Genomic DNA, 15,718 nt, shown 5'->3' with positions numbered 1-15,718 from the left:
CGCCTGGAGGTAGGTTCCCTGCCAAGGAAGGTGTTGTGGTACTAAGTCTGACAGTAAGTATAGGGGGTACGAATGAGGAGGCAAGGTCCTAGCTACGGCAAGGTTGTACACAAGTGTTTACGAGTTCAGGCCCCTCTCGGAGGAGGTAAAAGCCCTACGTCTTGGTGCCCGGAGGCGGTCGACTGGATTATATGAGTGTGTGTTACAGGGGGTGCGAACCCTTGTGCTAGAGGAGGGGGGTGGCTTATATAGAGTTCGCCAGGACCCCAGCCATCCCCCGTTACAGAGGGTTCAATGTACATAAAGATGGGGCGTTACTGGTAATGCCGGCCTTAAGTGCCTTAAATGACCTTAAAGACTACGAAGTGAATGCTTGCCCGTTGCTGTTCTGAGTGACTCTAGTCTTCAGTAGGTCGAGTGATTTCTTGTATGGTCGAGTGATTGACTAGAGGTGTGACTTCAGGAAGGAGGGGTACCCGAGTGGTTGATTGGTCCAGTGGATCGCACTCGACGCCTTTATTGGGTACTCCCTATTGTCTCTTGAGCTTCTTTGCTTCTAGGGTAGTGCCCTTGGGTAGGGCGTATAGGTCAGGCCTATGACCCTACCCTAGGTCGGTATCATCATCATTAGCCCCCGAATGGATTGAGGTCCGAGTGGAAAGAAGGTTGAAGTTTAACTTGCTTCGACCCTTGTGCTTCACAAGTACTTACGTTGGACGGAAGGCTCATGTTAGAACTTCGGCTTCATTTCAGCCTCCTTGATCGATTCAAAAGTTGTCGAGTGAATTTATAACGTCATCTGTCAAGTACTGTTTCTGGGCGCGGAACCTTTGGCGCGATTGGTTACGGCGTATCCCGGATCTCACGGGATTCGAAATTTCGGGGAAGCGCGCGGGACGGAGCATGCCATGGTAAGCGGGATGGATTGACAAGAGCGCCTAGATCTCCGCGCCACCTTTTTTGCCACGTACCCAGCACGCGACTGTTGCGGGATGAAAGGATTGCCCGGACCCACGTGTCAGCCACTCGGAAGTGGGTCTTTAAAAGGCGACGGGGGCGAGGCGCCTGCACTGTGCGCGTCCATTCTCTCCCCTTCTCCTCTGCTTCTCCACCACATCCGGATCGTCCTCTCTCGACGCCACCGCTATGCCACCATGGTGAAGGACAAGACGGCAGTGCTGGAACACGCAAAGAAGGCGATGGGGGCGGCGAAAGGCAAGAAGCAGAATCCGTCGTCGCGGTCGGCGCTGTTGCTCTGGTAGGATGACTTGGACGAGCTGGCTGAGTCCGGACTAATCGCCAATGGCGTTGCATGGTTGCCGGAGGGGGAGATGGAGCCGCAGCCGCGACCGGGTGAGTGCGTTCTGCTCGCCACCCATGTCGACCATGGTTTCTCGCTTCCTCCGCACCCTTTTTTCTGAGGTTTCTTGAACTTCTTCGGACCCCAACTCCATCACTTTTCTCCCAACACCATCACATACCTAGCTGCGTTCATGTCCATGTGCGAGAATTTTCTGGGTTGTAGACCGCATTGGGGTCTTTTCAAGCACATTTTCACTATCCGCTCCCAGTCGGTAAAGAAAGATAACACGAGTGACGATGAAACACATGTTATCCAGATGTGTGGGGGTTTGGGTATCCAGAAGAGGAAGAGGAGCTCTTTCCCTTCCATGACCCTTCCTGAGTCGGTCAGGGGCTGGCAGTCGACCTGGTTCTACTGCCAGGACATTGCAACTCCCGGCCAGTCGACTGGACTTCCTCCTTTTACCTTCGATCGTGTTCAAACTCCTTCCTCACTGAAAGTGACCACTGCAGAGAGGGTGGAAACAAACATGCTGGTTGAGAGGGAGGTCCAGTTGATCAATCAAGGCATCACTGGCATGGATTTGCTGGATGTATTTCCCAGTCGGCGGATCCAGCTGCTCCAGGCTCGTGACCATTCCATGTGGATGTATTCTGGAGTCAACGACACTGCTCGGGTTCATCCAGAGGAAGTACCGGCCAAGACTGTGGCCCAGTGGTTGAGGAGTATCACAGGAAACAAGGACAACCCAGAGGTGCTAGGAGAGTCGACCCCTTCAGCGACAGCAACCAGCCAGACAAGGTTCGGTCTCTGCCACCGACTGTATTTGTGTATATCTTCTGACTGTCTTTGAATCCGACTGACTTGCACTCGACTTCTTGTCTTGTAGGTTTATCCCAAGATGTACTCGATGCCCAATGGCGAACAACTTCTGGAGCAAGACCAGGAGGGAGAGGACAACGCGGAGGAGAGCGGCAATTGGCAATCTCCAGACAACAACGATGAAGAGGAGAGCGACGAGTCAGACAACAAAGAGATGGTCGACTCACCACCTCATTCGGAACATCGACTCAAGCTAGTCCATTATCCAGTGGGCGGACGCGGCAAGACCGTAGTCTCGAGCACCCAAACTCAGAAGCGTACTCGGACTTCGACTCCGGAGCCGATAGAGAAAGTCGCCAAGCAGCCCAAGGTCGCTCCCCCAAAAGATCAGGAGACTTTGCCCCGGATTAAGATGGATGTTCCTGTTGCCTCTGGGTGAGTGTTCTTTCTGTGTTTTCCTCCATCGACTGACTCTTCTGTTCTGACCAAATGGATCATACACTTTTACAGCCCTACCTCCACCGCGACTAATACGGACGTTGACAAGGCCCCAGGTGACGAGGAAGCCGATGACGCGGCCACCTCTAGAGCTAGTAAGTCCACTCAACTCGAATTTATTCTGTCGATTGAGTTGTCGGTCAGTTGAATTTATGATGTTTCTTTTTATTGCAGCACCATGAGACGTTATCATGCTTCCAGATGATGATGAAGAAGAAGTCCCTCTGAGGGAGAGGAGGAGGAGGGGCAAGGGATCAAGCAGGAAAGCGCCTGAGGTTCAGGTCCCTCAGTCGACGCTGGTGCTTAAGATGGTGGTCGAGCGATCCGGAGATCTAGTTCGGACCAACGTCACTTTCGCTAACCCGCTGTCGACTGATCACCCATCAAGGTCGACTGCTCAGACCCCTGCTGCTCCAGTACAACTCCACACGTCCGACCTGGTGGCTGCTTCGACTGCCTTGACACCATCACTCTTTGCTACGTACCAAACTCCAGACGACTCGCCAAGTGCCGCCAGGGAGGCTCTTCTCCAGGTGAATCTTGTGATGGAGCTGATGAAGGTGGTGCACGAGGCCAGTCAAGTGGCTTATAATGCCAGCACCGCTCTGCAAACCAACGTCAAGGTTAGTTGATTCCCGACTGACCTTTTGAATAATGAAAATTGTCATTGTTGCTTTGTTTCCCATATGTGCATCTACTATCATGGGTCTGTCTTTCGCATCCAATCACCCACTGGGGTGTGCCTGTCTTAGAGTTGAATAGGTCTTCCACTTCAGTCGACTTAGGTTGAGTTGAGTGTTTATCCGAACCGGCGGGGGCACGTAGAGTGCACCCATTGGTTGTAGTCCCCGAGACCACGGTCGACTGTTGGCAGTCGGTTGGGGTCTGAGAATTCCTTTTTTCTAACTCACGCTGGACAGACCATGCTGAGTGTTGAACCAAACTAGTGGGGGCATGCTAAGTGCACCCACTGGGTGTAGTCCCTGAGACTACTGTTGAATGCTTGATTCGGCGGTAGTCTTAGATTAACTTTCACTATGATTGTCTTTTGTTTCTGTCGACTGAGATATCTCATTCACTGACTGCAGAGGTCTTGTCATCTTGGGGCTCAACTTTCTAAACTGAACAAGAAGCAGATCTGACTCAATCTTGATCTTGAATTGGCGAAGAAGAACCTCAAGACTGCCCAGGAGGAAGCAGCTATCATGGGAGCTAACCAATCATCAACTGTCCATCTTGTGACTCGCACTTCGTAGTGTTTTTCCTTTCAGTCTCTTTGAACCGAGTGACTTCAATCGAATAGATGTGCATAGTGAAAACCGTCAACTTCAAGCTCGTAAAGAAAATGAAGCAGGCTCTGGAGAAGAAGGATCAGGATCTTGCTGCTGCCCAGAAGGAGGCGCGAGAGAAAACAACACTTGTTGACAAGAAGCTGGCTTCAGTCAGCAAGTTAGAAGAGGAGAACTCCAAGCTGAAGACCATTGTCTCTGAGGCCAATCGGGAGGTCGAGCAACTGAAGAAAGACAAGGACAACTTGGCTGATGAAGTCGTGAACCTCAAGGCCAAGAAGGGCGAGCTAGAGTCTTATCTGGGATAACTTGCTGCAAAACTGGTCCTGAAGCTTGAAGGTATTATTGTTTGACTGATTTGTTGCTGTCGATTGGTACGTCTTGTCATACTGTCGACTCACCATTTTTTCCGACTGTGCAGAACTTTGTCAGGACTTTGAGGCTGAGACTGGGCGGGTCGAGATGGGTCTCGACCCCATCAATTGTCCTGTTAAAGATGATGTTGCGATGAACTTGTTGCGGTTGGAATCACGCATGGACAGCGCTGTTGCTTATCTTGCCCGACTGAAGGCGGCGATGACTCGGGTTGATGCTGAACTTTGGCCTCAGGTGGAACTCTCACAAGATCCCGAGTCTTTGATGGCTCGACTGAATCAAATACCTGGCCGAGTGCAAGAATGGAAGAAATCGTCTGCTCGTTGCAGCGCTGACGTCGCCCTGTCATTGGTCCGAGTGCACTGCAAGGACATCAGAGAAGACAAGCTGGCGGACCTCAAGGTTGTGAACACCAAGAAGCACACTTTCCAGTCCTTCATGGACACTTTCCTTGACGCTGCCACTCGCATCGTGGACAGCATTGATCTTGACAGTTTCTGCGATCCAGCAAGTCCCTCTCATGATGAGTGACCAAAAACATTATGCCCCACCCTTATTTGCCTCGGAATGCCGAGTGATCGTGTAATCGTTAAACTGTTTTTTCAAACTGTTGCTGATTAAACTTCCAATATATTGATCTTTATATCTCGACCATTTTTAGACTCCTCATCATGTCTGTGATCATATCCGGGACACCGAACTACCTTCAGTACATCAAAACACATAAACTCATAATACCGATCGTCACTGAACGTTAAGTGTGCGGACCCTACGGGTTCGAGAACTATGTAGACATGACCGAGAAATGTCTCCGGTCAATAACCAATAGCGGAACCTGGATGCTCATATTGGCTCCTACATATTCTACGAAGATCTTTATCGGTCAAACCGCATAACAACATACATTGTTCCCTTTGTCATTGGTATGTTACTTGCCTGAGATTTGATCATCGGTATATCAATACCTAGCTCAATATCATTATTGGCAAGTCTCTTTACTCGTTCCATAATGCATTATCCCGCAACTAACTCATTATTCACATTGCTTCCAAGGCTTATAGTGATGTGCATCGCCGAGAGGGCCCAGAGATACCTCTCCGACAATCGGAGTGACAAATCCTATTCTCAATTTATGCCAACTCAACAAGTACCCTCGGAAACACCTGTAGAGCACCTTTATAATCACCCAGTTACGTTGTGATGTTTGGTAGAACACAAAGTGTTCCTCCGGTAATCGGGAGTTGCATAATCTCATAGTCATAGGAACATGTATAAGTCATGAAGAAAGCAATAGCAGTAAACTAAAATGATCAAGTTCTAAGCTAACAGAATGGGTCAAGTCAATCACATAATTCTCCTAATGATGTGATCCCGTTTATCTAATGACAACTCATGTCTATGGTTAGGAAACCTTAACCATCTTTGATTAATGAGCTAGTCAAGTAGAGGCATACTAGTGACACTATATTGTCTATGTATTCACACATGTATTATGTTTCCGGTTAATACAATTCTAGCATGAATAATAAACATTTATCATGAAATAAGGAAATAAATAATAAGTTTATTATTGCCTCTAGGGCATATTTCCTTCAGTCTCCCACTTGCACTAGAGTCAATAATCTAGATTACATAGTAATGATTCTAACACTCATGGAGTCTTGGTGCTGATCATGTTTTGCTCGTGAGAGAGGCTTAGTCAACGGGTCTGCAACATTCAGATCCGTATGTATCTTGCTAATCTCTATGTCTCCCACCTGGACTTGGTCACGGATGGAATTGAAGCGTCTCTTGATGTGCTTGGTTCTCTTGTGAAATCTGGATTCCTTTGCCAAGGCAATTGCACCAGTATTGTCACAAAAGATTTTCATTGGACCCGATACACTAGGTATGACACCTAGATCGGATATGAACTCCTTCATCCAGACTCCTTCATTTGCTGCTTCCGAAGCAGCTATGCACTCCGCTTCACACGTAGATCCCGCCATGACGCTTTGTTTAGAACTGCACCAACTGACAGCTCTGCCGTTCAATATAAATACGTATCCGGTTTGCGATTTAGAATCGTCCGGATCAGTGTCAAAGCTTGCATCGACGTAACCATTTACGACGAGCTCTTTGTCACCTCCATAAACGAGAAACATATCCTTTGTCCTTTTCAGGTATTTCAGGATGTTCTTGACCACTATCCAGTGATCCACTCCTGGATTACTTTGGTACCTCCCTGCTAAACTAATAGCAAGGCACACATCAGGTCTGGTACACAGCATTGCATACATGATAGAGCCTATGGCTGAAGCATAGGGAACATTTTTCATTTTCTCTGTATCTTCTGCAGTGGTCAGGCATTGAGTCTGACTCAACTTCACACCTTGTAACATAGGCAAGAACCCTTTCTTTGCTTGATCCATTTTGAACTTTTTCAAAACTTTATCAAGGTATGTACTTAGTGAAAGTCCAATTAAGCATCTTGATCTATCTGTATAGATCTTGGTGCCCAATATGTAAGCAGGTTCACCGAGGTCTTTCATTGAAAAACTCTTATTCAAGTATCATTTTATGCTATCCAGAAATTCTATATCATTTCCAATCAACAATATGTCATCCACATATAATATTAGAAATGCTACAGAGCTCCCACTCACTTTCTTGTAAATACAGGCTTCTCCAAAAGTCTGTATAAAACCATATGCTTTGATCACACTATCAAAACGTTTGTTCCAACTCCGAGAGGCTTGCACCAGTCCATAAATGGATCGCTGGAGCTTGCACACTTTGTTAGCACCTTTCGGATCGACAAAACCTTCTGGTTGCATCATATACAACTCTTCTTCCAGAAATCCATTCAGGAATGCAGTTTTGACATCCATTTGCCAAATTTCATAATCATAAAATGCGGCAATTGCTAACATGATTCGGACAGACTTAAGCATCGCTATGGGTGAGAAAGTCTCATCGTAGTCAACCCCTTGAACTTGTCGAAAACCTTTTGCAACAAGTCAAGCTTTGTAGACAGTAACATTACAGTCAGCGTCAGTCTTGTTCTTGAAGATCCATTTATTCTCGATGGCCTGCCGATCATCGGGCAAGTCAACCAAAGTCCACACTTTATTCTCATACATGGATCCCATCTCAGATTTCATGGCCTCAAGCCATTTTGCGGAATCTGGGTTCATCACCGCTTCCTCATAGTTCGTAGGTTCGCCATGGTCAAGTAACATGACCTCCAGAATAGGATTACGGTACCACTCTGGTGCGGATCTTACTCTGGTTGACCTACAAGGTTTGGTAGTAACTTGATCTAAAGTTTCATGATCAATATCATTAGCTTCCTCAGTAATTGGCGTAGGTGTCACAGGAATCGGTTTCTGTGATGAACTACTTTCCAATAAGGGAGCAGGTACAGTTACCTCATCAATTTCTACTTTCCTCCCACTCACTTCTTTCGAGAGAAACTCCTTCTCTAGAAAGGATCCATTCTTAGCAGCAAATGTTTTGCCTTCGGATCTGTGATAGAAGGTGCACCCAATAGTCTCCTTTGGGTATCCTATGAAGATGCATTTCTCCGATTTGGGTTCGAGCTTATCAGGTTGAAGCTTTTTCACATAAGCATCACATCCCCAAACTTTAAGAAACAACAACTTTGGTTTCTTGCCAAACCATAGTTCATAAGGCGTCGTCTCAATGGATTTTGATGGTGCCCTATTTAACATGAATCCAGACGTCTCTAAAGCATAACCCCAAAATGATAGCGGTAAATCAGTAAGAGACATCATAGATCGCACCATATCTAGTAAAGTACAATTACGACGTTCGGACACACCATTACGTTGTGGTGTTCCGGGTGGCGTGAGTTGCGAAACTATTCTGCATTGTTTTAAATGTAGACCAAACTCGTAACTCAAATATTCTCCTCCACGATCAGATCGTAGAAACTTTATTTTCTTGTTACGATGATTTTCAACTTCACTCTGAAATTCTTTGAACTTTTCAAATGTTTCAGACTTATGTTTCATTAAGTAGATATACCCATATCTTCTAATCATCTGTGAAGGTGAGAAAATAACGATACCCGCCGCGAGCCTCAATACTCATTGGACCACATACATCAGTATGTATGATTTCCAATAAATCTGTTGCTCGCTCCACTGTTCCGGACAACAGTGTTTTAGTCATCTTGCCCATGAGGCATGGTTCGCAAGTACCAAGTGATTCATAATCAAGTGATTCCAGAAGTCCATCAGTATGGAGTTTCTTCATGTGCTTTACACCAATATAACCTAAACGGCAGTGCCACAAATAAGTTGCACTATCATTATCAACTCTGCATCTTTTGGCTTCAACATTATGAATATGTGTATCACTACTATAGAGATTCAAGACAAATAGACCACTCTTTAAGGGTGCATGACCATAAAAGATATTACTCACATAAATAGAACAACCATTATTCTCAGATTTAAATGAATAACCGTCTCGCATCAAACAAGATCCAGATATAATGTTCATGCTTAACGCTGGCACCAAATAACAATTATTCAGGTCTAAAACTAACCCCGAAGGTAGATGTAGAGGTAGCGTGCCGACAACGATCACATCGACTTTGGAACCATTTCCCACGCACATCATCACCTCGTCCTTAGCCAATCTTCGCTCAATCCGTAGTCCCTGTTTTGAGTTGCAAATATTAGCAATAGAACCAGTATCAAATACCCAGGTGCTACTGCGAACTCTAGTAAGGTACACATCAATAACATGTATATCACATATACCTTTGTTCACCTTGCCATCCTTCTTATCCGCCAAATACTTGGGGCAGTTCCGCTTCCAGTGACCAGTCCTTTTGCAGTAGAAGCACTCAGTCTCAGGCTTAGGTCCAGATTTAGGTTTCTTCTCTTGAGCAACAACTTGTTTGCCGTTCTTCTTGAAGTTCCCATTCTTCTTCCCTTTACCCTTTTTGTTGAAACTGGTGGTCTTGTTGACCATCAACACTTGATGCTCCTTCTTGATTTCTACCTCCGCAGCCTTTAGCATTGCGAAGAGCTAGGGAATTGTTTTGTTCATCCCTTGCATATTATAGTTCACCACGAAGCTCTTGTAGCTTGGTGGCAGTGATTGAAGAATTCTGTCAATGACACTATCATCCGGAAGATTAACTCCTAGTTGAATCATGTGATTGCAGTACCCAGACATTCTGAGTATATGTTCACTGACAGAACTATTCTCCTCCATCTTGCAGCTATAGAACTTATTGGGGACTTCATATCTCTCAATCCGGGCATTTGCTTGAAATGTTAACTTCAACTCCTGGAACATCTCATATGCTCCATGACGTTCAAAACACCGTTAAAGTCCCGGTTCCAAGCCGTAAAGCATGGCACACTGAACTATCGAGTAGTCATCAGCTTTGCTCTGGCAGACGTTCTTAACATCATCAGTTGCATCTGCAGCAGGCCTGGCACCCAGCGGTGCTTCTAGGACGTAATTCTTCTGTGCAACAATGAGGATAATCCTCAAGTTATGGACCCAGTCCGTGTAATTGCTACCATCATCTTTCAACTTTTCTTTCTCAAGGAACGCATTAAAATTCAATGGAACAACAGCACGGGCCATCTATCTACAACAACATAGACAAGCAAAATACTATCAGGTACTAAGTTCATGATAAATTTAAGTTCAATTAATCATATTTCTTAAGAACTCGCACTTAGATAGACATCCCTCTTATCATCTAAGTGATCACGTGATCCAAATCAACTAAACCAAAACCGATCATCACGTGAGGTGGAGTAGTTTTCAATGGTGAACATCACTATGTTGATCATATCTACTATATGATTCACGCTTGACCTTTCAGTCTCAGTGTTCCGAGGCCATATTTGCATATGCTAGGCTTGTCAAGTTTAACCTGAGTATTTCTGCGTGTGCAAAACTGGCTTCCACCCGTTGTAGTTGAACGTTGAGCTTATCACACCCGATCATCACGTGGTGTCTCCGCACAATGAACTTTGGCAACTGTGCATACTCAGGGAGAACACTTATACCTTGAAATTTAGTGAGAGATCATTTTATAATGCTACCGTCAATCAAAGCAGAATAAGATGCATAAAGGATAAACATCACATGCAATCAAATAAGTGATATGATATGGCCATCATCATCTTGTACCTTTGACCTCCATATCCAAAGCACCGCCATGATCACCATCGTCACCGGTGCGACATCTTGATCTTCATCGTAGCATCGTTGTCGTCTCGCCAACTATTGCTTCTACGACTATTGCTACCGCTTAGTGATAAAGTAAAGCAATTACAGGGCGATTGCATTGCATACAATAAAACGACAACCATATGGCTCCTGCCAGTTGCCGATAACTCTGTTATAAAACATCATCATCTCATACAATAAAATTTAGCATCATGTCTTGACCATATCACATCACAACATGCCCCGCAAAACCAAGTTAGACGTCCTCTACTTTGTTGTTGCAAGTTTTACGTGGCTGCTACTGGATGAGCAAGAACAATTCTTACCTACGCATCAAAACCACAACGATATCTCGTCAAGTTGGTGTTGTTTTAACCTTCTCAAGGACCGGACGTAGCCACACTCGGTTCAACTAAAGTTGGAGAAACGGACACCCGCCAGCCACCTATGTGCAAAGCACGTCGGTAGAACCAGTCTCGCGTAAGCGTACGTGTAATGTCGGTCCGGGCCGCTTCCTCCAACAATACCGCCGAACCAAAGTATGACATGCTGGTAAGCAATATGACTTGTATCGCTGTCGGAGTAATTGGCCATGGATACCCCGAAGACGGCGAGACAATAATTTAAGACATCGGGGCTAGCAAAGCCCCTCAGTCCGACTGCCTGGCTGCTCCTGCCGGCTCCCCGTCCGACTACTCTGCCCGGCCGGCTGCCGGCTGCCGACTGCGCCGACCAGCCGGCTGCCGACTGCGCCAACCAGCCGACTAACGACTGCAGCCCGACCCGACACCGACCCGACACCGACAAGACACCAATGAGACGGCTGTACCGCAATGTCATCTATAGTGTACTGTGTGCCCTGGGCATTGATTTATAAAATGCCCCAGGGGACAAGCATGACATGCACCATGCCTAGCCCATGCCACTATATAGCTTGGTTTGTAAGCTACCCAAGGTAGCTTACAATCAACGCTACCACCACCTATGCCTACCACTATATAAGCTAGCCATCCATCCATCTATTCATCCATCCACACACATGTATGAGTACACATACTCATTCAGCCACACATGGACAGGCACATGTGCCGCACTAACTAGCTAGCTCTCATTGGTACCGATCTCAGATACAGCTCTAGGAGCACCTTGTACTGCCCAATGTACACCCCACATATATACCCAGACATGCAGGAGTAGGGGTATTATCTCTCCGGAGAGCCCCGAACCTGGGTAAACTAGTGCGTGCTACTCGCATACCCGCTCCCGGTCCTACCAGCAGCAGTCTTGCCCTCACACTAAGCCCTTGTGGGATCTGTTAACTCGCAAGCCCCCCGTGAGAATACCACGACAGTTGGCGCCCATCGTGGGCAGTACTATGCTATCGCGCTGCTGCTGGTTTCGCTGTCCAGGCGGGATCCTTTTTTCTTCATCGCCTCCACCGCAGCGTCGTGCCATCTCTCCGGTAGCGCTCGGGGGATTGACATCGACCCGCCCCCGGAGCGGCCGCTAGGGGTGGCACATCCTCGCCGTCGGCCTCCTCGTCATCACCACCGCAACACCGTCCGTCCGCGCGCGCCGCGCGTGGTGCCTCGCTTCGGTCGGCCGCATCTGTGCATGTGTCGTGCCGCGTCACTCGCGTCCGCTCCCCTCCGCGTTCTGCCTTGCTCCGGCCAAAATGCGCGTTTACCATTCCATATATCATCCATACAAGCTAGCTAGATGCAAGTCAACAATGGTCAAACCATTAGCCAAATACCCATCAGACAATGACCATGCAATAGTCAGATAATCCCCAGACAATGCTCAGGCAATGGTGTGGCTGTGCCTGTGCCTGATCATTGCTGACCGGCTGCGCCTTTGCCTATTCGCGTCGGCCTTCCCCGCTCTGGCTGGCCCTTCTAGCCGCTCCTCTCGTGTGGCTGCCCGCGTCGCTCCAGGCCACAGCTCTGCCTCGCGCTGCTGCTTCCTGCCGTGTGCGTGCCTCCGACAACAACGTCGCCTCTGGCTCCCCTGCTGCCCCGCGCACCTGCGTCCCCGTGCTGCCTTCATCCGGCGGCCAGCCCGCAGCTGGCCGCTCCTCCGTGCTGCCCCGCTCCTGGCCGGGTCTGGCTGCTCTACCCGCCTGGCTCCCCTCGCGCTTAGATGGAGCTCCGCCTGCTCCTCCCCGCCGGCTCCCACGCTGGCCAACTCCGCCAAGCTGCGCCCGGCTCCTGCCGCTTGCCGTTCCCGCCCAAAGCCGGACGGCCGGCTCCGCCACTTGCCAGCTCCACCACCTGTCGACTTCGCCCACCACCCAGCTGCGCCTTCACCCTCACCGGCCCCGCCCCGCGTCGGGGCTCCTCCAGCCGGTCTCGGCTCCGGGCCGCCTCTCGCCCCGCGTGCCCGTCCGACTCCGGGTGGCCGGCTCGCCGCCCCGCTTCCGCCAGCACCTGGCGTGCGCCGTCCGGCCCCCGCTGCTCGCTGCTGCCGCCTTCTGCAAGCGGAAAAAGAAAGAGAAAGAAAAGTCAGAGGCCGGCTACTGCGAAAAAATAATAAAAAAATGTGTGTGTTCAACCGGCTGCCCAGACCCGAGTAAAGAAAAGGTCGGGTGCCCACGGCCGACTGGCAGAAAAAAAAGAGAATTGAGTTCGGGTGGAAAAAAGAGGTCGGCTGCCCACGCTGGCTAAGAGAAAAGTGACGCCGGGTGCCCAGTCGACTGACTGAAAAAAAGAAAAAAAGAAAAGGAGGATCCGACTTTGCAGACTACAGTCCAGCCGACTGCTCTGGTCAATAGCCCGCGTTGCCGCTCGGCCGGCTGGTTTGTCTGCCCGCTTCGCTGCCTGGCCGCCCAACGAGCCGGTCCGGCTGAGCATAGCCGGCTGACGAGAAAAAGAGAAGAAGACAAAGTAGTCACCGGGAGATCTGGCCCGATTGCTCAGCATTCGGCCTGAATCTCGGGGGCTACACCCAGTGGGTGCGCTCACGCGCCCCTGCGAGGAAGAAGACAAAATAGTCGTCTGCAGATCCGGCCCGACTGCTCAGCAGTTGGCCCGAATCTCGGGAGCAACACCCAGTGGGTGCACTGGCACGCCCGCATGGAAGATTGCAAGAAGCAAAAACAAGAAGAGTTTTGTCCGGCTGCCAGCAGCCGGCAGAAGAGAAAAAAGAAGAGGAGGGCACTGCCAGACTCCTCGCCACCTGGCCGGCTGCGCCAAGCCGGCTCGGCCGCATTCCGCTCGCCGCCTGGCCGGTCGAGCCTGACCGGCCGGGACCCCCCTTCGAGCACCTGGGGGCTCGAAGGCTACACCCAGTGGGTGCGCCAGCGCGCTTCGCGAGCGCCGAGCCGCGTCGGCTGTCTTCAACGACCTCTGCCGCGACCACACGAAAATCAATGTGAGCTCCTCACCCACATTTGTTTTGCATCACGCAAGCACGGATAACATCGAACGATGCTCGGGGGGCTATCTCCGCATTTTTATTACAATCGCCCACAACTCACTTGTGTTCTACTCGTGCATAGAACATCTACGCATAAACCTGGCTCGGATGCCACTGTTGGGGAACGTAGTAATTTCAAAAAGTTTCCTACGCACACACAAGATCATGGTGATGCATAGCAATGGGAGGGGAGAGTGTCGTCCACGTAACCTCATAGACTGTAAGCGGAAGCATTATGACAACGCGGTTGATGTAGTCATACGTCTTCACGATCGACCGATCCTAGTACCGAATGTACGGCACCTCCGCGATCTGCACAAGTTCAGCTCGGTGACGTCCCACGAACTCACGATCTAGTAGAGCTTCGAGGGAGAGTTCCGTCAGCACAATGGCGTGATGACGGTGTTGATGAAACTACCGACGCAGGGCTTCGCCTAAGCACCGCTACGATATAATCGAGGTGGATTCTGGTGGAGGGGGGCACCGCACACGGCTAAAGATCAATGATCAACTTGTGTCTTGGGGTGCCCCCCCCCCCCCCCGTATATAAAGGAGCTAGGTGGGGAGGCGGCCGGCCAGGAGGAGGGCGCGCCAAGGGGGAGTCCTACTCCCACCGGGAGTAGGACTCCTTCTTTCCTAGTAGGAGTAGAAGAAGGGGAAAGGGAAGGAGAGAGGAGGAAGAAAAGGCCCCCCCTCCTTGTCCAATTCGGACTAGAGGGGGAGGGGGAGGGGGGGCGCGGCCTGCCCTGCCCGCCCTCCTCTTCTCCACTAAGGCCCAATAGGCCCATTACACTCCTCGGGGGGTTCCGGTAACTCCCCGGTTCTCCAGTATATGCCCGAACTTGCCCAGAACACTTCCGAAGTCCAAACATAGTCATCCAATATATCGATCTTTATGCCTCGACCATTTCGAAACTCCTCGTCATGTACGTGATCACATCTGGGACTCCAAACTACCTTCGGTACATCAAAACACATAAACTCATAATACCGATCGTCACCGAATGTTAAGCGTGCAGACCCTACGGGTTCGAGAACTATGTAGACATGACCGAGACATGTCTCCGGTCAATAACCAATAGCGGAACCTGGATGCTCATATTGGCTCCTACATATTCTACGAAGATCTTTATCGGTCAAACCACATAACAACATACGTTGTTCCCTTTGTCATCAGTATGTTCCTTGCCCGAGATTCGATCGTCAGTATCTCAATACCTAGCTCAATCTCGTTATCGGCAAGTCTCTTTACTCGTTCTGTAATGCATTATCCCACAACTAACTCATTAGTCACATTTCTTGCAAGGCTTATAGTGATGTGCATTACCGAGAGGGCCCAGAGATACCTCTTCGACAATCAGAGTGACAAATCCTAATCTCGATCTATGCCAACTCAACAAGTACCATCAGAAACACCTGTAGAGCACCTTTTAAATCACCCAGTTATGTTGTGACGTTTGGTAGCACACAAAAGTGTTCCTCCGGTAATCGGGAGTTGCATAATCTCATAGTCATAGGAACATGCATAAGTCATGAAGAAACCAATAGTAGTAAATTAAAACAATCAAGTGCTAAGCTAACAGAATGGGTCAAGTCAATCACATAATTCTCCTAATGATGTGATCCCGTTTATCAAATGATAACTCATGTCTATGGTTAGGAAACCTTAACCATCTTTGATTAACGAGCTAGTCATGTAGAGGCATACTAGTGACACTATATTGTCTATGTATTCACACATGTATTATGTTTCCGGTTAATACAATTCAAGCATGAATGATAAACAGTTATCATGAAATAAGGAAAT

This window comes from Triticum aestivum, chromosome 6B, assembly GCF_018294505.1.
Source record: "Triticum aestivum cultivar Chinese Spring chromosome 6B, IWGSC CS RefSeq v2.1, whole genome shotgun sequence".
Lineage (NCBI taxonomy): Eukaryota > Viridiplantae > Streptophyta > Magnoliopsida > Poales > Poaceae > Triticum > Triticum aestivum.
This window is presented reverse-complemented; position numbering follows the sequence as displayed.